Raw genomic sequence first — 21970 nt, forward strand, 5'->3', positions numbered from 1 at the left:
ACAAACCTACAGTCCCTATCTTGTACGTAACCCGGGGACTGCCTGTATTCCTGATCACATTCCCCTCTTCCAAGTGCTTCAAAATGGATTCCTTGAGGATCCCTTTCATGATTTTTCCAGGGGCTGAGGTAAGACTTACCGGCCTATAGTTCTCTGGATCGTCCTTCTTCCCTTTTTTGAAGATGGGCACTACATTTGCCCTTTTCCAATCATCCGGGATCTCTCCCGATCTCCATGACTTTTTAAAGATAAAGGCCAAAGGCTCCTCAAAGATATTTGCCAACTCCCTCAGTACTCTCGGATGCATTAAGTCTTATTTTCCTTGAGTACTCCTTTAGCACATGGATTGTACAGTGGTCCCACTGACTATTTGGCAGACTTCCTACTTCTGATGTACTTTAAAAAAAAAAAAAAAAAAAAGCTGTTTTTTTTTTTTTTATTTGGCCTGTAGTCTTATACTTGGCTTGACAGTTTGTGCTCCTTTTGATTTTCCACAACAGGATGTGACTTCCAGTCTTTAAAGGATTACTTTGCTTCTAACTTCCTCTTTTATTACATTTAACCATGGTGGCATTTTGGGTCCTCTTATTCCTTTGTTTGGGGGTAGGGGCATATATATAGCTTGCACCTCTAAAAATATCATAGTAAAAGATTTTTGCAGGTATATCACTCTTGTGACTTTTCCTTTTAATTTCGGATTACTAGCCTCCTCATTTTTGTGTACTTCTCCTTTTTGAAGTTAAATGCTAGGATGTTGGCTTTCATTGGTATTTCCTCTCTCTCGCCTTACAAGGGTGTTTAATTGCATTATGGTCATTATTACCAAGTCATTCAGAACCAGATCTTGAGCATCGTTTAGTCCTAAAATCAAGAATTGCCTCTCTCCTTAGGGATTTCAATACTTTCTATTTAAAAATGCAGAAAGTAATGGTGATTTACTGGATATTTTTCTTCTCTCTTAGCACTTGATCCAAAGCCCAGTGAAGTTAAGGGAAAGACTCCCACTGACTTTGGTTCTGACCCTTATTAAGCTTTTCTATTTAGCAACAATATGCTAACACCAAATATTAAACTCACAAAATCGAGTATAATCATAGAATAATTTCTATACATGATTGGCCTACTGATGCAGTGACAAGGCAATAGACTGCAGCAGAGGTATCCACACTGAGGTTCTAATTTCAATTTATCACTCAAGTCTCATTAAAGTCATAGGACTCTTTCTATTGACCTCCATAGCTAAAGAAATCAGCAGCAGTTACATACTGTGTTGTTGCCGCTGTGTCAATCCCAGGATATTAGAGGTACAAGGTGGGTGAGGTAATATCTTTTATTGGACCAACTTATCTTGGAGAAAATGACACGCTTTTGAGCCACACAGGGCTTGTCTCACGTCAGCAGAAGTTGGTCCAACAAAAGATATTACCTCACCCAACTTGTATGTCTGACAACAGTTACAGACCCAGATATAGTTGTCAATAACAGGAACTTCGAGCCTGCCTCCGCTGTGGTACTGGAAACCATTCACAGCTAGTGATTGTAGGATCAAATTGGCACCATTAAAGATAGTATGACTAGTCCTCAGAGCTGTCCTTAAGATTTATGGTGCCTGCGGTGAGGGAACAGCCACTATGCAGAGGGTGGGGCTGTGGGAGGAGGAGCAGAGCACTAAGCATAGTCACAGGAACTGGGCAGGAGTGCTGCAACACACCACATTTTACGTCGTATCTTCGTTGTTGCGTCCAGGGCCCTGCTGCCTGCCCGATGCCCAGGAATCCAGCTGCCTCCCAGTGCTCCGTTCTCAGATGGGTTGGGCCTGGGGCTATTGCTCCAACCTGTCTGGGTCCCCCACTTCAGCAGACATAGCTCTGCTCCCAGCCCCATTGATGCAGAGTAGGTCAGCAGCAGTTGGGTTCAGCTCATGGAGGCCAGGAGATGGGGTCACTGGAGTCAGGTTCTACCTGCTTGATATCCCCTCCTGGCAGTCACTCGCCCTAGGCATATACAGGATAGGGCACCACTAAGATGGGGGCCTCAGTGGGGCAGCTATGTATGCTGCATATGCCTAAGGAAGGCCCTTCTAGTCCCTAGTGGAACATGGAAGTGAAAATTGGGTTTGTCCCATCTATAGCAGCAGCTAAACTGTTTTCAAATGTGCCAAAGTAAAATGATTTACCCCTGTTATGATTTGAGGACAAGGGAATGAGAGGCAGAATATCATGCAATACTCACAAAATCCTCTCTTCTTTCCTGATACTTTTTTCTGATATACTACAATTGGTTTCATTAACCTGCATGGGCATATTACTTCTCTTAAAGTTGGAGTACTGAGAGCGGTGTTGGATACTACCTGACAATGTGATTATTTAAAAGACAATGATTGATCAGAAAAACAGTGGGGGAAGAGGGGATATGCAGAGGTCTTCCAGACAGTACATCAGCTCCTTCAGGATACGTCTACACAGCAACATTATTTTGAAATAACTAGCGTTATTTCAAAATAACAGTCTGTGACTACGCCTCAGGTAGTTATTTCAAAATAATGTCGAAATACATTCTCATTCCAATTCCTGTAACTCTCATTGTATGAGGAGTAAGGGAAGTCGGAGGAAGAGTGCTCTATTTTGAAACAAAAAACAGGACTATGTAGCGCTTTAAAGACTAACAAGCTGGTTTATTAAGTGATGGGCTTTTGTGGGCCGGACCCACTTCCTCAGATCAAATAGTGGAAGAAAATTGTCACAACCATATATATCTTACACTATTTGATCTGAGGAAGTGGGTCTGGCCCACGAAAGCTCATCACCTAATAAACCATCTTGTTAGTCTTTAAAGCGCTACATAGTCCTGTTTTTTGTTTCAGCTACACCAGACTATCACAGCTACATTTCTATCACTATTTTGAAATAACTGCTTTGGAGACGCTCCCTATTTTGAAATACTGTAAGCTACGCAATTGATGTAGCTCAATTTGAGTGGCTTATTTCGGAGTTAAGCTCTGCTGTACAGATGCTGTGTAGTTGCACAGTTTTACAACAGACTACCTAAAAAGCACTAGCAAAATCAGTACAGACAAATTTCATATAGACAAAAACTTGTTTTTAGTGATCTATGTAATAGACAGAAATGTCATTACCTGGTAAAAATGAGAGTCTGCTATTTTACACTGTGCTGTGACACTTTTTTTGTGTATTGTGGCTGATTTTTTTGTAAGTAATTTGAAAGGAGGGAAGTGGAGGCCAGGCAACACAACTCAGACGCCTGAAAGGGACGCAGCGCTCCGGGAAGGTCCAGGGCCTGACTGTTCCACACGCCCGTCCTAAATCAGCTCTGTCCCAGACACCACGAGGAGTCCAGCGCTGCCCCTGCGAGCAGGGACCGCAATGGGGGGAGGGAGAAGAAGGTCACCGCGGCATTTGCTATGCCCACTGCAGCGGCCTCAGGGGTCCGTCTCCCTGCCGGGGGGCTCACCTAGCGGCCCAGGAGAAGCCATGCCGGCGGCGGCAGGACGCTGGCGAGGCTGGGATGGAGCCGGCTCCCTCCGTGCGCTGCCTGGCCAGGGACTAGCCCACCGCCTCGCCCTAGCAGGGGCCCAGACGCGCGCTCCCGGGGAGGCGCGGATTATATTTAGCTGCCCCGCACGGCCCGCCGCGGTCACTTGGGCTCAGTGCGCGGGGTCCAGCCGCAGCGCCCGGGCGTGGAGCGCGAGGGGGCCCCATTTCCTACCTCCGGCGGCTGGAGGAGCGGCGCGGTCCTGGCCGCGGCAGCTGCAGCCAGAGGACAGCCCGCAGTGCCTGCGCAGCGGGCGAGGCAGGGCTGCTCGGGCGGCCCCCGCCCCTGCCGCGCCGCTCCCCAGTGGATCCCACCTGCGGGCTGCCAGGGCTGGTTGTGGCCTCACCTACCAGGGGTCTGCCCAGCCCCTGGGCTCGAGCGGAGGAAGGGCCGCGTCTCCCCTGCTGCTTCGCTCGCCCCGAGCTGCCTGCCTGCCGGGAGGAGGGCAGGAGCTCCACGCAGCCTGAGGCACCTTCCCAGCCGCCACGAAATGCTGCTGCACCTCAGCTCCCCGCTGTGACCCGCCTCGCGAGAGCGCTTGAAAGAAGTGGGGGGCGGGGCTTGCTCTAGGGCCTGCTGAGGCCCCCGGGAAGGTCTCCTTGAGCTTTCCCGCGCCCGAGTAGGGCGTTTGCTGGCCACATGTATGAATGGTGCCTATCTAGAAAGGCATCTTGTTTCGCCGTACGTTCTGAAGTCATCGTTTTGGTTCATGCTGAGTGATGGTGGAAACTTGTTAAAACTTCCTGAGTCAACAGTTATAACAAGTAGTCACATATTAGCCACATTAATGTATGTAAAGACACCCATGCAAGCACCTGCAGAATATCACCATGATAGCGGGACACAGAATTTCATGTGCAACTTAGCCGATTTATGGAAAACGGATGCTTTTTAAATGTGTAATCCAATACAGAGGAAAATCCCCTTCCTGATACTGGAAGCTCAAAAGTAACCATAGGTCAGCATTAATAACCCCCCTAATATCCTAAATAAGTCTGCATTATATTTTGAGTTCAGATTTTATGGCTGAGTAAAATGGGTCAAATTGTCCTCTAACAGACTGGCCCACACCTCGGTGAGCCCAGTCCTGCAATTACTATGCATGCACAACTTCCACTGAAGTTAAGGGAAGTAGTTGAGTATAATAACTGCAGGATCAATCCCCTACATGTGAGGGCAAGCAGGGGGAAAGTTTTTTCCCCAAACAGAAAGCAACTGGACATTTTTACAGCAAGCAGCTTATCAGGCTCCACACATGGTCTTTTTCAGCTATGATACAACAAAGTAGCAGAATGTACTGGTTTGTAATAAAGCATTTAATTTATAAATCTCAAATCACTTAGAGACAAAAAGGTGGAATTGCAAGAACCCCAAACACCACTAATTATGGGAAAGACTGTGGTCTATATTTACAGAGCACTACAAAGTGTCGGGAGTATCAAGCTTTCTATGCAAGCTTTGGATGACTGATATCAGGCCATAAAGTTCAGCCTTTTAAAAGCAGCACACCTATGTGTTACATACTCATTACATTTCTCATAAAGGAAGGTTTTTGCCAGTTCTGTCAGTTAGTGGTTGATTTATGCAATGACGTGACAGTTCATTTCTTTAAAATGATTTTAATCTATCTAATGTCACTGTAAGTGTTCTCATTATTAAATATAAATGTTTAATACTTTTTTAAAACCTGCTAAATTCTTGGCCTTCATGATAACTTGTGGGAGCAATTACCAAAAGCTAATTTTGCATTGTGTAAAAATGCATTTCTTTTTGTCTTGAATCTGATTTTTCAATTTCATTGGGTAGCCTCTTCACATATAATTGAATTATATTTATAAATGTTAAATTATTCATTATATTCTCTCTACTAGAAGAGGCATGCAATTCAGCAGAATTTTTTTTAGGACATTAATATAGAAGAGAATTGTAATGAGTTACAAAGCAAGGGAATTGTTTGATAGAGGGTTTGAGATGATAAACACAAGAGTGAAATCTGGTGTTGTGTTTCTCTGCAGGCACAGTGTGTACATGCATTAAAAGGGAAGGATTATGTCTTGTCTCTTTCAAGAATGGAGCCAAAAAACCAGAGTAACTGATTAACATGCATAAAGGTAAGTAAAATAGTGCAGAAACTGAGATTTTAGTTGTTCCTTCCCCAACTATTTTTGTTTTGTTTGTTTGGGAGGAGGGGTTGAGGAAGGTTGTCTTTGTCATCAAGGGAAAGCATGAAACACTTATTTTTTTCAGATAGGTTAAATTAGGAACTTGACTGCTGGGGCAGTGTACCTTTCAAATCTATTGCAGCTCTTATGGAAAGATATTGCTATAACTCAGTAGGCCAGGCTTAGAACATTCATCCAGAATGTGACACACCCAGGTTCAAATCGCCCAACTTCTTGATTTAGAGCAGAGTTGAAACCAGAAACCTCCTCAGTACTGGGCTATAAGGTATTCTGGGATGGGTCTTTTCTCAGTCTGTACTGTTGAAGCTGCTTTACTTTGTTTAGGATAGCGTAAGGGGACAGTGGCACCACCTGCTATCCATTCTGGGAATTAGCTCTGTCAATTGGTGCACCCTCTTTAGGTAGTACCTCACTCCTTGTTCTCTCACACTATAGACACACCTCACACCAGGAACTGCAGCATTCTTATAGGCTTTGTCTACACTGCGACTTTTTTTTTTTTTTGCTGCAGAAATTATGCAAATGAGGAACTCATTAGCATAAGTCATGATATTATTAGCATATTCTGCCATTTCTTTTTGCGCAAAAAGAAGCAGTGTAGCCACTTTTTGCACAAAACCCCCATTTTCTGGTGTGAAGTTCCTGGAGGCATTCTTCATTCTGCTCTTCCAAAGGGCTAGGAGGGGAGCCCAGACCCACCCTCTCAATTGAGTTCTGGGCCAGAGCCTGGAGTAACCATTAAGTCCTGCATCCAAACATGCCTTTTCTGCTGCCTACCTGGATCACTTCCTATCAGTCCCTTTTCTCTGAGCAGATAAAGTATAAATATTAGATAACTTTGAAATCAAAGACAAAGTCTCAGATCCTCTCAGTGTTACAAGTGTCTTCTCTGTAGGTTTTGACAAAAGTCATTACAGTCTGTAGGCTTCATTTGCGGAGTTACCATACTAAAGAAACTATTAGCTGTTCAGTATTGGCTTAGGATAGGACTACATTGTTGCATTTATGTAACATGTATTGACAATGTATACCTTATCAGATAGTTGCTTGCCAAGTATTTTCTTTTATGTGTATGCTGGGTAAATAAAATATCTGCTATAGTTAAGGCTGATTGGGTTATCAACATTTGGGAGGCATGGGTTAAAGATTATAAATGGCTCTGAGATTTTACTACAACAGTGTGGAACTTGACTTCAGAAAATCCTGCTCTGTTTGATCAGATTAAAAAATGATTCTGCTCTAAACATGAGTGATACATTGGTTTGTACAACAAGGTCAGATCTTTCCTGAAGGCCCAAACGCAAAAGATTTAAAATAAACTGATTTAAAATATTTCACAAGAGCTGCTGTAACAAAAGCATTTTCACTAGCAAATTCTACAGGTACATTTCATCTGGAGAGTGGACAGGTGGCTAGAAGACTTTCCAAATATCTAGCTGATATTTTTCAAGACTCAGAGATCCAAGTTTTTCATCTGTCTTTTAAAAGCTTTCTGGTGCACTAAAGTGTTAGTTTTTTCCATTCATAAACTTGAAAGTAAACTATTACTATGGTATTTGATACTGAGATTGAGTACATACCTTTTTGTTTTTATTTTTTAAGTTGTGACTCAACACTCAGAACCTTGGTGTGGTTTCTGAGGTTCTAAAATCAATTTTAATTTTCTAGATACAATAACTGTCAATTTGATTTATGCAATACTCATTTTAGTTTATAGTAGTGTACCACAAGAAAAATATCCCAAGATTCTTCTGAAAAGGCTAGACCTGAAGGAACAGTACAAATGAGAATCCAGGTCTAATTGTAATGCAAGGAAGTGTCTAGCTCATGGATTCTGTGCCAAATTGCATGTCAATTTTGTGGGTGGCAATCTCAAAAGCACTAAGACTAAAAAGAGTATGATTTCAAATACAGGCAGTCCCCGACTTATGTGGATCCGACTTACGTCGGATCCCTAGATACGAACGGGGTGAGGCAACTCCCGCACATGCGCAGCAGCATTCCCGGGCTCGCTCACCTGGGTCCTAGGATCCTCCTCCTCCTCGGGCCGGCTCCGACTGGGGTCCCGCAGAGCTGCCGGGCAGAGGAAAAGTGCCTCCCCACGCCCGCTGCCCCTCCCACCCCCCTGCCAGCAACAGGCTGCCCCCTCCCCTGAGCAACAGGCTGCCGAACAGACAAAAGCAGCCTCTCTGCCCCTCCTCCCCTCTATACATGCCGGGCTCCCGGAGCGCAGCAGCGTCCCCGGGGCTCGCTCACCTGGGTCCTAGAATCCACCTTCTCCTCCTCCTCTTCAGCTGGCTCCAACTGGCCTCTGCCTGCAGCAGCTGGCCACAGGGACAGGGATCCCGCAGAGCTGCCGGGCAGAGGAAAAGTGCCTCCCCACGCCCGCTGCCCCCCCCCCCCGCCCGCGGCCTCGCATCCTGCACGCCTCCCCCCTCCCAGCAACAGGCTGCCCCCTCCCCTGAGCAACAGGCTGCCAAACAGCAGACAAAAACAGCCTCTCCGCCCCTCCTCTCCCTATACATGCTGGGCTCCCTGGGCAAACAAAGACTCCACCAAAACAAACAAAGTGCTGGCCTCATTGTGTTAGCAAAAAAAGGACCCTCCTCCTAGAACCCTGGGTGGTGTGTGGAAATAAAGCTATTAGCTCAAAGCATGGTGCAGAGCTGTTTGGTATTTGATGAGTTACTCCTTTAGTCCTGAGTTTGTCACAGGGACAGAAATAGATGTGAAATCTTCTGAACAGGGGAACAGACAGCAAAACAAACATTAGAGGGGAGTTAACCTTTCCCTATGCTATCCAAAACTAAAAAAAATGTTTGGCTAGAGTTTCCCCTACAATATGTACCAGTTCCGACTTACATACAAATTCAACTTAAGAACAAACCTACAGTCCCTATCTTGTACGTAACCCGGGGACTGCCTGTACTGGGGATGAACCATCTAAAAGTGTTGCCAGTATAAGACTATGGTCTAAATTTCATTTTCACTTGAAAGAAAATGAATGAAGTGACACTTGCCTCTGTCAATGTAATCACTGAGAATTACATATGATATCTGAGAGCTTAAATGGGATCTAGAGTATAACATTTACTGAAGTCTGAGATATAAGCAAGAAAACATGGTTTTCTAATCTGTATTCTAACCACTTCATGTGAAAAAGAGCCATCTAGCATTTTTCCTCTGGACATTCCCATAACAATTTTGACCTATGCTGAGAGTAACACAGCACACACACTAATTATAATTAATATATAAAGGTTTTATTTCCTTACCCAACTATCTCTCTCATCCCCCAAACCTGATCAACACCTACTCCTTGGGGAATAATGTTTATTTCAAAATAATGTTAATGTGGACAATCCAGAGTTGCTAATTTGCAATTGGCAGCCTCCTGAGGCCTCCCACAGCTGCACTTGAGGCTGCTCTGGCCACATCTGCCAGCTCCACTGCTCCCCTTCTCCTGCAAAGCTTGAAACAGTGGGCTGCTGGAGAAATGATTGTGCCCTGTGGTCAGCTTGGCAAGCCCTGTGCCACACTGGATCATCACAGGAGCCATGGCAGACCCCAGTGCTCCCTCTGAGCCCCACACAGCTACCAGCACTCCCACAGCACCCTCAGCTTCCACAGGTCAGGGATGCAGGAGAGCACTGGACTGGTAGTGGAGATCCTGGGGTGAGGACTGAGGTCTAGAGTGAGGAGACCAACCTCCAGGAACTTCACACCAGAAAATGCAACACTGATGTCTATGGCCAGATGGCTGCCAGCCTGGCTGACAAAGGTCACACTTGGACCCTCAACCAAGTCTGGATGAAAATCAAGGAGCTCTGGCAGACCTACCACAAGGCCAAGAAGCCGAGTGGATGCTGTGGGGCATCTCCTCACACATGCCACTACTATGAGCAGCTTGATGCTATCCTGGGAGGGGGGGCTGCTCACACCCCACCTGTCATCAGAGGGTCCATCAGAACACACTCAGGGTCAGCCTTCATGAGGCTGAGGTTGTGGAGGAGGAGGAGGAGCAGGCCAGACAGGCAATCATGCCTGGAAGCCAAGAGCTACTCTTTACCCTGGAGCCAGTCCCCCCACCCTCCCGGAGGATGTCTCCCAGGCATCGGACAATCCTGGTGAAGGCACTTCAGGTGAGTTCTATATCTTTTGCTATACAACAGGTAATCCTCATGTGATTCCCTCCTGTCTCCCACTTCCAGAAAAACAGAGGATGGAGATACCGTTCCTACCCATCCTGGCTAATAGATTCATGGAGGCTAGGTCCATCAATGGCTATCTAGCTCTTTTTGAACCCTGTTAAAGTTTTAGCCTTCACTGCATCCTCTGGCAAGAAGTTCCATGAGTTGGCTGTGCGCTGAGTGAAGGAAAAACTTCCTTTTGTTTGTTTTAAACCTGCTGCCTATTAATTTCATTTGGTGACCCCCTAGTTCTTTTATTGTGGGAATAAGTAAATAACTTTTCCTTATTCACTTTTTCCTCATCAGTCATGATTTTATAGACCTCTATCATACCCCCCTTAGGCTGTGTCCAGACTCAGGTTTTTTTTTGAAAAAAGTAGCCTTTTTTCAAAAAAACTTCACCTGCGTCTAGACTGCAGCCGCGTTCTTTCGAAATTAAATCGAAAGAACGCGGCTTTTCTTTCGACGGCGGTAAACCTCATTGCACGAGGAAGAATGCCTTTTTCGATGGAGATCCGTTGAAAATAAGTGAGTGTGGACGTGGGGAGGCCATTTTTTCGAAACTAATGGCCTCCAGGAAGAAGCCCTGGTGGACAATCTGGGGCATGGCTTGCATGTCTCTGGTTCCTGTCTGCAGCCATTTCTTAAAGGGACAGGCACCCTCACAGCCACTTGTGGCAGCAAAGCAGCCAGAGCACACGGCTGGTGAAGTGCAGCATGTCCCAGCCCCAAGACCCTCCTGGCCCTTCCAGAGAGCCTTCTGGGGACCCAACCAGGGGCTCCAAACGCCAGGCACCGTCATGGTCTGGGCCAGAGATCAAGACCCTTCTCGAGCTCTGGGGAGAAGAGGAGGCCTTACAAGCCCTAAAAAGCAGGTGGCGAAATGCAGACATTTATGGCCGCATGGCAGAGGCCCTGGCCCAGAAAGGACACTACCCCCGCACCCAGGATCAGGTGTGCTCCAAAGTTAAGGAGCTGCGCCAAGGGTATGTGAAGGCCAGGGAGCATGCTCCCGTTCTGGGGCAACCCTCCACTCCTGCCCTTACTATAGTGAGCTGGACCAGATCCTGGGTGGTGGTGGTGGTGAAGCACGCACACCACGGCGTCTCGTGCAGTCAGGCTTGGCGGACCCTGTGGTGGACGTGCCAGAGCAGGACCCAGAGCAGTCAGGAGACGGGGACATGGTGCCAGAGGAGGACAGTGAGGAGACTGCGACCCTCACCCTGGAGCCAGTCACACAGACCCCAGAGGCCTCCCAGGTGTCATCTGATGCAGGAGATGAAGCAGCAGGTGAGTGCAGTGAGGTTGTGTAACACCCGGGGGGGGGGGGGGGAAAGGTGGGTGCACAGTGGGTGATGCACAAGGGAAACCTGTCATGCTCAGGCTGATGCCCAGGTCACACAGTGTGTTACCTTCAGAATGTCTGATTCCCCTGTCTCAGGGAGAGGGCATGCCCTTTTGGACAGCTGTTGCACACATGACTGATTGTGATAGAAATGTAGCCGTGTTACTCTGATCTGAGGAAGCAGGCCCATGAAAGCTCACCCCCTAATAAACCATCCTGTTAGTATTTTAAGTGCTACAGAGTCCAGTTTTTTAGGACTGATTGTGTCTTCCTCTTTTCCTCCACAGCCGGACCAGCCGTGCAAGAGGGCTGCAGCACCCCAGCCCCACCTCCATCTCGGGGACATGGGAGCCGCAGACACAGGCATGTGTATGCAGACATCCTGAGGCAGCATGTGGAGGCCGTGCAGGCTCAACACCATCCTGCGAGAGGGCGGAGGCAGAGGATCGGTGGCATGACCAGCTGATGGAGGAGCTGGTCCAGCAGCGCACGTCCCTGACTGCCACTCTCAAGGAGGTCTGCAGCTTGCCTGCTCCTGTGCCTGGTCCTGCTCCTCCAGCACCCCATGACCCTGCCCCACCAAACCCCCCTTCCACAACAGCATCCCTTTCCCCCCCCTTGGACCTCCCTCTCCCCCAGCCCTCCCCGTCCCAAGAGCACCCTATCCAGCCAACCGACAGGTGCACCACCCGATCCCGTGGCCATGGTGGACCCCAAACACGAGGCCCAAGCAGGAGACTGAGATCAGGCAAGCACCGTGCAACCTGATCCCCTTCCCCCCCCCCCCCCTCCAGGTTTCAAGCACCCCCATCACCCCAGTTAAATGACAAGGAAAGTGTTCAACAAAATGTTTATTGTACATAGTTTGGCATGAATGTATATTTTCTACATAAAAAATGAACAGCTTTTTTATATTTGCAACAGTTATACTATTTTCCAGTAAGTGATATTTCAAAAAAATAAAACAGAAATTATTTTGAGACAAACACTGGTGTTTATGATTTCTCCAAACAGGGTCAGGAGATGGGTTGTGGAGGGAAGCTTCTTTTGGGCCAGGGCCCAGTCCCCAGGCAGAAGCCCCTCAGTAGAGTCAGTGGCCTCCACTTGAGAATTGCTTCCATAGGGCCTCCCGTATGCAAACAGCAGACCGGTGAGCCTGGCGGATGGCAGCTGTCCGGGGCTGGGCAAAGTGCCTCTCCTGACCATCAGCACCTGTACCCCACCCTGGTAGGAAGGCCTCCCCTTTCCTCTCCACCAGGTTATGGAGAACGCAACACGCGGCCACCACCTCAGGGATGTTGCTCTCCCCCATGTCTAGGCGTGTGAGCAAGCACCGGAATCTGCCTTTTAAACGTCCGAACGCACATTCCACCTGGTTGCGAGCCCGGTTAAGGTGAGCATTAAACTGCTCCTTGCTCGCATCCAAGTGGCCGGTGTAGGGCTTCATCAGCCACAGCATCAGGGGGTAGGCCCCATCAGCCACTATGCACACCGGCATGTGCACATCCCCAACCGCAAACTCGTGATGTGGGAAAAATGTTCCTGCCTGAAGCCTCCGGTAGAGGTACGAGTTCCTGAAGATGCGGGCATCGTGTGCCCGCCCTGACCACCCAACACAAATGTCAGAAGACTGGCCACGATGGTCGACCAGTGCCTGGAGGACCATAGAAAAGTAGCCCTTTCTGTTAATGAATTGGGCTGCTCGATGGGGCAGTGCATGGATTGGAATGTGTGTCCTGTCGAGCGCTCCTCCACAATTCGGGAAGCCAAGGGCAGCAAAGCCGGCCATGACGCTGTCCAGATCTGGTAGCCAGACGAGCCTGTTGAGCAGCTCCGAATTGATGGCCCTCACCACCTGCAGAACGAGACAGACAACAAAATGTTAGAAGGGGTGCCTTATCTCTTAGGAGGAGAACCCACCACCCACCTTCCCTCTCAAACACCCCGGGAATCCCCCCCCCCAACCATTCAGGGTGAGTGGAGGAGCTCCCTCCCACTCACACTCCACTTTTCCCTTCCTGACAGTCTCCCTTCCCCCCACCCCAAACTGTGACTGTCCCCAGACAATGACTTGGATACATCCTGATGGAGGTATCCAACAGTAGACCTGCCTACTCCAAATTGGTGTCCCACGGAGCGGTAGATGTCGGGGGTTGCCAGCTTCCAGAGGGCAATGACGACCCTCTTTTCCACGGGGATAGCGGGCTGCAGGTGGGTGTCTTGCTGTTGCAGAGCAGGGGCGAGCCAGGTACACAGCTCCTGGAAAGTGGTCTGTCGCATCCGGAAGTTGCATAGCCAGTCTTGGTCATCCCAGATCTCCATCACGAGCCGGTCCCACCAGTCAGAGCTGGTGTCAAGCCTCCAAAAACACCTGTCCACAAAGAAGTTTGCAGGCAAGGGCAGTGCGGCTGCATGATGGACGATCCCTTCGTACCTCTGGTCTGGGTCCAGATGGGGAAGTAGCCTCATGACTGTGTCATGCAGATGCAGCACCACTTGCAGTATGATGGCGTGGGGCCTACCCAAAAAAAAATGGGTCTAAAACAGAAAAACCGCCACACAAAAAACCTGCTGGGGTGTCCCAGGAAGCTGAGCACTCCAAACCAGCACTGCAATGCCTTGCTTACCTCCTCGAGGGACAGCAAAGGCAGCTGCAGAAGCAGAGCAACGGGTGTTCAGGGGCGTCCCTTTAACCACGTGTCTCTGCAAAGGGCAGGCAGCAGCACCAGGAAGGAAATGCTGCCCCCATGCCCTGGCAGAAGCGGTTCCGGGTGGCTTTGAATTTCAAAAGAGTGTCCAGCAGTCAGGACGCTCTTTCGAAAAAGCAGATAGATTTTCCGATCCGCGTATTGTAGTCTAGACATACTCTTTCGAAAGAGACTTGCAGTCTAGACATAGCCATAGTCTCCCATTTTGTGCAAAATCCTTATGCCTGTCCCAGAGAGGCATAAGGATCTCATGCAAAATGGAGTTTTTGTGCAAAAAGTGGCTACACTGCTTTTTATGCAAAAACCCCTTGTGCAAAAAGAAATGGCAGAAAATATGCTAATGATATTGTGACTTATGCTAACAAGCAGGGCTCGCCAGCTGCATGGTTCTGCGCATGCGCAGATCGCGCTGCGCTGGCTCCTCTGGGGTGTAATCTACTTGCCACGGGTTAGTAGATTACACTATTTGTTGAGCCCTGCTAATGAGTCCCTCATTTGCATATTTTCTGCAGCAAAAAAAAATTAAAATCGCAGTGTAGACAAAGCCTGTGAGAATGCTGCAGTTCCTGGTGTGAGGTATGTCTACGGTGTGAGAACAAGGGGTGAGGTTATCATCTCACATCATTGCTATCTTGAGAGGTCATTATGCTGGGGAGTTTCTGTACTAAACTTTATTATAATTAATTTTTACGTAAGAATGGTCATATGGGTCAGACCAGTGGTCCATATAGCCCAGTATCTTGTCTTCTGACAGTGGTCAAGGCCAGGTGCTTCAGAGGGAATGAACAGAACAGGTAATCAAGTGATCCATCCCCTGTTGCCCATTCCCAGCTTCTGGAAACAGGCTTGGGACACTCAGAGCATGGTATTGCATCCCTCCCCATCCTGGCTAATAGCCACTGATGGACCTATTCTCCAGGAATGTATCTAGTTTTTTTTTTTTCCAATCCTGTTTTGGTCCTCGCAGCATCCCCTGGCAAAGAATTCCACGGGCTGACTTTATGTTGCGTGAAGAAGTGCTTCCTTTTGTTTCTTTAAAACCTGCTGCCTATTAATTTCATTGGGTGACTGCTAGTTCTTGTGTTATGTGAAGGATTAAATATTGTTTCCTTACTCACTTTCTTCACACCAGTCAAGATTTTATAGACCCCCTATCATAATCCCCCCTTAGTTGTCCCTTTTCTAAGATGAAAATTCCCAGTCATTTTAATCTCTCCCCATTTCATACCCCTAATCATTTTAGTTGCCCATCTCTGTACCTTTTCCAATTCCAATACATCTTTTTTGGGATGGGGTGACTAGATCTGCACACAGTTTTCAAGGAGTGCACATACCATGGATTTATATAGAGGCAATATGATATTTTCTGTTATGTGTTTTGGTGTATTTTGCATTATCCTAACAAATCATTTAATTTATTCATATCTTTATACGTTGCAGGTCACAGTTAAAATGAAAAGACAAAACAATGCAACAATTTTTCCACTCAAAGACCTCAAAAACTAACCAAGGTGAAGAACACATCAAGAACCAAGATTATATCAACATGTCATCTGAAGGGTCAAGTGGTGTGTCTATATCCAACCAGCCCGAAGCACAAATACAGCTACCTACTGAAGAAACAGTATCTCCAAAACCTAAAGGCAGTTCCCAATTTGTTGATCAAAGTGTTCCCCTTTATTGAAGTTACAAAAGATGGCTACTGGTGTACCTCTTGCAAAAAAGCTTATGAAGAAGGAAAGCTTTCCAATGCTATAACTGGTAAAAGTGGAGGAGCTTGGTTTTCAGACCGATCAGCAAAGCCAATGCTGACAAATTACATGAAAAGGCAGCAAAACACCAGGCCTCTGGAATGCATCAACATGCAGAAAGCCTTATAAGTCCACTTTCAAAGCCAATTTTAGAAGTACTTAATGAGTCTGTTAAGAATGCTAGAGACACAACACAGTTCATGCGAACATAAATAGAAAGTATAATGCCACAGCCATGTAAGAGATAACATTGTCCTCCAGTTTGTAGTGTGTGGTAAGTGTATTGTCACTTGTTCATCCTGAAGTTGAACACTGGTTCCGAACAAGACCAGCAAATGTTCACTATCTTTCTGCAAGCAACTCAATTGACTGGCTAGAAGAATGTGGTGAAACAGTGAAAGACTCAACAGTTGAAAAAGTGAAGAACTCTCACCACATTAAAAAAGTGCATATGTGGCTAATGAATGCATTGATGCAAATGGGCATCAAGTATTAAGTCATAGTGTACATTATCTTGTTAGGCCAGTAGATGCATTTCTAGATGTTCAAGTTATAGAAAACACATCAGCTGCATCTGTGACAACCCACATCTTAGTTAAATGCTTGTAAATTGGACCCCAAACAGATGGTTGCTTGTGCATTTGAACAGCTGCAAACTTCTCTGGAAGACATGGTGGAGTACAAACTTTGCTCAGAGAAAAGTGTAACCTTAATCTCTCCTATACACACTGCAGAGGCCATCTACTACAACCTGCACTAGTAAGAGCTGCAGAATCTTCAAAAGACGTTAAAAAAGCTATAAATTTAATGTCTTCAATATATTTTTTTCAGCAAGAGTCCAAAAAGTCTGAATATCTTGGAAACCTATAGACGATACACTGGGACTGAAGTTCAAATTAGTCCAACCTGGGAAAACCCGTTGGCTCTTTCATGAGCGATCCTTGGCTGTTGTCTTAAAATTATTCCAGCCATTATTATTGACTTTGCAAAGTATCTACCAAGATGGGATGGATCTAAATAGTGAGGCTGGTGGATTACTTTTGCTACTATGTTCAGAGAAGACTATTGCCATTCTCTCTCTCGTAAATCTACTGCTATAACAGTAATAGATCTTTGTCCAGCAATAAAAGCTACATTTGGATCAATCAGAGCTATCCATTGAAAAAGTACTGGAAGAAGCAAAGATTTCAGTCCAAAAGTTGACTAATGAAGGCATTTATATTGAATCCCTAAGTGAAGAGGACAAGAAGTGTTTAAGACAACTGAAAAAGTACAGACTTGATTCTTAAAAATCTACAACAGCGACTTCTAGATTCTATTCAACCTCTACATAGCTTTTACAGATGCCTTTCCTATAAGGCACTGACAGTTGAGTAGAGTGAGGCACTACCAGCAATGGGGCTGCCATGTGCTCAGGACAGAATAGAGAATTTGAGCACAGAGCGGAATATCATGATGAATGAATGAAGATTTTACTTCAACTTCTTTTTTATCATCACTAGTGGCTCGACCAGACCTTTGTGCTGTGTTTCCTGGGATGAAAGTAGGAATTCATCTCTTGCTACTCCGTCACAACAGCTACAGTTGATCATTCTTTTTCATCATTGAATAGAATTGTGTTCTGAAAGAAGTCTCCTTCTGCCTGATCATGTGAATGAACTAATGAGTATATCAGTTGAAGAAATGGAAGTACTGGACACACGAGAAGCCACTGAAGATGAACGCATTGCATTCAAGAAGTTCATTAACAGAGTTGTGCAAAATTATAATAAGGAACCGAGAAAGATGTAGATGTAGTGCTTCATAGAAGGCTTGAGTAGCCAACTTTAATTTGTGTGATTTTAAAACATGAGTTAAATCTAATAAAGTGGTCATGAAACATTTTTCAGTTTTTACTATGGTGCCATACAGCCCACCTTCACCCTCACAGTCTCACCCCTCATCAGCCCTGGTCCCCCCCGCCCCCCCTGTAAATTCAAACACCTACCCTCATTTCAATTCCTTGGGAAAACACTGCATGGCCCTGCAGCCTGTGCCAGGGGTGGGGCAGGCTCCTGCCTGAGAAACTAGCTGGGCTGCTGGCCAGGAGTCTCACTGGTACGTCTCCCAGCCAGAACCTGCCTCTGGCACACCAGCCCTCCTTCGCTCCCCTACCCCATACCCCAAACCTTCTGCCCCCATCTAAGCCCATATATCCCCTCAGACCCTGCACCTCAGTCCTCTGCCCCAGATCACAATCCCCTCCTCCTCTAGTAACAACCCCAGCTCACAGCTGCCGCCTCCACCCAAACTCCCTCCCAGACCAGAGCCTCCTGCACACTAATCCCTTACCTCAGGGATGGACAAGACAGCTTCCACAGGCCAGATCTGACCCACTAAGCCAGTTGATCTGGTCTGCAACCAATTGAGACCTGGGGCTGGGGGAACTGGTGGTTCTCTCTAGGCACTGGAGGAGTGGGGCAAAGACTTCAATTGCTCCCCCTGATCCCAGACCAATTGGTCTGCGAGCAGAGGAGTGCAGGAAGCCCCCTCCACCCAAGACCCTGTCCCTTCTGGGGCAACCCATGACCACTTCAGAAATTTGTGAAGTGGCCCCCCTTCAATAATTATTGCCCACCTGTGACGTAGCCAGACCAGAGCCATAAGAGGGGCAGTAGTGGCTGTCAATGGGGCCAAGACAGAAGAGCGAACCTACTGGGCCCATGCCTGCCCACAAGGCAGCACCTGCAATGAGTAATCTGTCACAATAACCACAACTTAGACAGTAGGGTTGTTTTGAGTTCAGCTACCTGATCAGTTTGTTATAGATACCAGCCGCAATTCTCAGATAAGGCCAGAAAGAGCTTAAGGAAGTCTATATGGGTATGTCTACACTACAAAGTTAGTTCGAACTAATGGATGTTAGTTCGAACTAACTTTCATAGGCGCTACACTAGCACTCCGCTAGTTCAAATTTAATTCGAACTAACAGAGCGCTTAGTTCGAATGAGGTAATTCTCATTCCCCGAGGATTAAGCCTAGCGTCATGATTATGAGGGTTAGCCAGCAGCCTGGGGATTAAGGGGTTAACTACACCCAGCCAGGTGGAGTGACCAATAAGAATGTAGGTGGGACTTTTCAAACTGGGACAAAGGAATTTGGGTTTTTTTCTCTTGTCCCTTTTGTCTCTGAGAGTTCTCTGCAGCTACAGAGAGGGACAAGCATGTCTCTCTCTCTCTCTCTCCCTCCCCAAGACACCATTCTTCATTTTCTGTAATTAGGGTAAAGTTTAGGTAGTTTCGTTAGGCTTTATTGTTTTAAGGATTGGGTATGGGATCTGAGATCTGGCACTGCTTAAAAGATGTTTTGGCTTTTCTTTGTAACTAAGTTTTAGGCCCATGGAGTTTCTCCATGAGTATATTTTGTTACCTCCCTATCTAGTCATTATGTTTGCAGCAGGAATATTGTTGTAATAATAAAAGTTCTTTTTCTTTTTATTAACCTGGCATCGGTTAATGGTGTGCCCTGATTTTTATTTTAGGGGGAAGATTTCCAAAATGATCTTTCCCCTGGTTTCTTTAGCAACATTTGGGTGGTGGCAGCGGAAGTTTTATTTCCAAGATCTAGGTTTTTAAGATCTTGGGGGAAGTTTTATACCAAAGCCTGGTAGATAAGGCTTTGGGGTACACTTGCTGGCCCCCACTTCTGCATTTATCATGCCAGAGTGGGGAAGGAGCCATGACACCTAGTTCGAACTAGCTAGTTCAAATTAAGGGGTGTGTAGCCCCTTAATTCGAACTAGTGAGAGGCTAGCCCTCCCCAGGTTTCCCTGGTGGCCACTCTGGCCAACACCAGGGAAACTCGTCTGCCCCCCCGACCCCTTAAAGGGGCACGGGCTGGCTATGGTGCCCATGCCAGGTGCAAGCCTGCCAGCAGCCAGCCAGCAGACCCTGCACCTGGCACGGATCGAGCCACCCACCCAATGCCCCCCAGCCTTCCCCCTCTTCCCGGGACCAGGCTGGCGGCTCCCGGGAGCTTGCCCGGGACCGCAAGAGGAGGGTACCCGCCTGGGCTAGTGCGGACATCCTGGACCTCGTCCACGATCTCCGCACTAGGCACAGGAAAGTGTCCGGCTAGGGCAGGATAGCTGCCAGGCTGGCCACCCAGGAGCAGGTGTGCAAGAGAATCAAGGGGGTCCACTGAGACCCCCGACCCTGAGCCCTGAGCTTACAATGGCCGTACCGCATCAGAGCAAAGGTCCATCTAGCCCAGTAGCCTGTCTGCCGACAGCAGCCAACCCTAGGGACCCTGGAGGGGATGGACTGAAGACAGTGACCAAGCCATTTGTCTCGTGCCATCCCTCTCCAGCCTTCCACAAGCCTTGGGCAGGGACACCACTCCTACCCCCGGCTAATAGCACTCCATGGACCCAACCTCCATCACTTGATCTCACTTGATCCTGCAGCAAGGAGTTCCACAGGTTGACTCTTTGCTTTGTGAAGAACAACTTTGTTACTAGTTTGAAGCCTGCTACCCATTCCTTTCCTTTGGTGTCCTCTAGTCCTTCTTTATGGGAACTCATGAAGAACTTTTCTGAATACACCCTCTCCACCCAACTCCTGCTTTTAGAGACCTCTATCCTGTCCCCCCCTCCATCTCCTCTTTTCTAATCTGAAAAGTCCCAGTCTCTTTAGCCTCTCTTCATATGGGACCTGTTCCCAACCCCTGATCATTTTAGTTGCCCTCCCCTCTCCCAGCCTCTCTCTTCCCCTCTCCCACCTCCTTTTCCCAGCCTCCCCCAGTTTTGTTCAATAAAGACAGATTCCATTTCGGAAGACACGTTATCTTTATTTTGTACATCAAGAAGAGGGGCTAGGGAGAAGGGTAAGTGGAAGGAGGTGAGGGAGGAATGGGGCACGAGCCCCCGATGGGGAGGACTGGGCTGGCTCTGCGGGCTTCTGGGGGTGGAAGCTCTCCTGCAGCCCCCCCATTGCCCCCTCTCCCCAGATGGTAGCTTGCGGCAAGTGCAGCCAGGCTGATGGCCGAGTGCTGTGATGTGCCCAGTGTGGGCACTCAGGGCACTCCAAGCCAGGACTGCTTTGCAAGCAGGGCACCCCTGAGAACTGTCTGTCCGGGGTAGGGGTTAGGACCCTTTAAGCACAGCCCTTGGCTAGCCTGAGACAGCATCTCCACGCTTTAAGTCCTCCTCTGATGCCCTGCCGGCACTGCTTCCAGCCATCCTTAATGTGGACACGCTAGTTCGAATTAGCAAAACGTGTATCATGAAGTATCATGAAGGAATCCAGAGTGTTCCTTGGGTGATGTCTACACTATGGGATAGGGATGAATTAAGATATGCAATTTCAGCTATGTTAATTGCATAGCTGAAGTCAAAGTACCTTAACTCAACTTCTCTTGCCGCCCACACTGCAGGAAGTCAAAGGAAGCACACTCTTCCTTCGACTTCCCTTGCTCCTCATGGAAGCAGGACTAGTGGCCCCTCTCAATTTGAGTTAGTGTATCTTCACTAGACCTACTAATTTGAACCCTGGAAGATCGACAGTGGCAGCTTCAATCTTCTCTGTAGTGTAGACATCCCCTTGATGAAACCGCAAATGTTCTCAATTGTAGGCAATACGATGATACCAGTTGAAACTTTCTAGTTCAGCACCCTCAAGACCTGACTGGTGCCAAACCAGAGAATTTGCCGGACCTCAAGGGGTCAGTATTATCTAGCAGCATTGCCAACAGTTCCACTTCTTACTGGGCTCTTAAGACAGTTGGGGTGAATTAGAGCTAAATAACCCAGAACACTGAGAGCCAGGACTGATGGCTGTAAACAAACTATGGGACTGCGGGAACTTGGCCACACCCATGATAAGTGGACATCTGGCATTACTTCAGTTAGCCAGACTAAGGATGTTAAATTGTGGTTCTGTCTGATCATGTAGTGGATACCAATTGTATTGACTACATGATAGGACTGCTCAGCAGAGTTGCAGTGGGGGTAGCTCCAGGAGCTACCAACTCCAGGAGCCACCTGCACTCTGGGTCTGCACTTTAAATGTAGTAAGAGCTGCCAGGCTCTAACTACACTTAAAATGCAGAGGTGCAGCATCCCAGACCAGCATGAACCAGGACTGCTAGGTCCCAGCTAGAGCCAAGTCCAGCAGCCCCTGTTAGCAGTGGCCAGCCCTGGCAGCTGTGAACAGGGGCTGAATGGTTGCAGCAGCCACTGTCCATGGGAGGGCTCAGCTCTGCC

The 21970-nt window shown here is 47.5% G+C and overlaps 1 protein-coding gene across 10 annotated transcripts in view; it reads right to left on the reverse strand.

The window, feature by feature from the left end:
• Positions 1-4103, reverse strand: part of AMPD3 (adenosine monophosphate deaminase 3) — a 127867-nt gene extending 123764 nt beyond the window's left edge. For 2 of the 10 annotated variants that reach the window (XM_075927936.2, XM_075927935.2), the window contains exon 1: positions 3903-4103. The gene's annotated coding sequence lies outside the window, so the exon portion shown is untranslated. Of the gene's footprint in view, positions 1-3726; positions 3850-3898 lie in introns of those variants that run through there. The other 8 variants (XM_075927937.2, XM_075927938.2, XM_075927930.2 and 5 more) reach the window with 5 other exon arrangements.
• Between the last annotated feature and the right edge of the window lie 17867 nt (positions 4104-21970).

The sequence above is a fragment of the Pelodiscus sinensis genome, chromosome 5, assembly GCF_052426305.1.
Source record: "Pelodiscus sinensis isolate ZL-2025 chromosome 5, ASM5242630v1, whole genome shotgun sequence".
Lineage (NCBI taxonomy): Eukaryota > Metazoa > Chordata > Testudines > Trionychidae > Pelodiscus > Pelodiscus sinensis.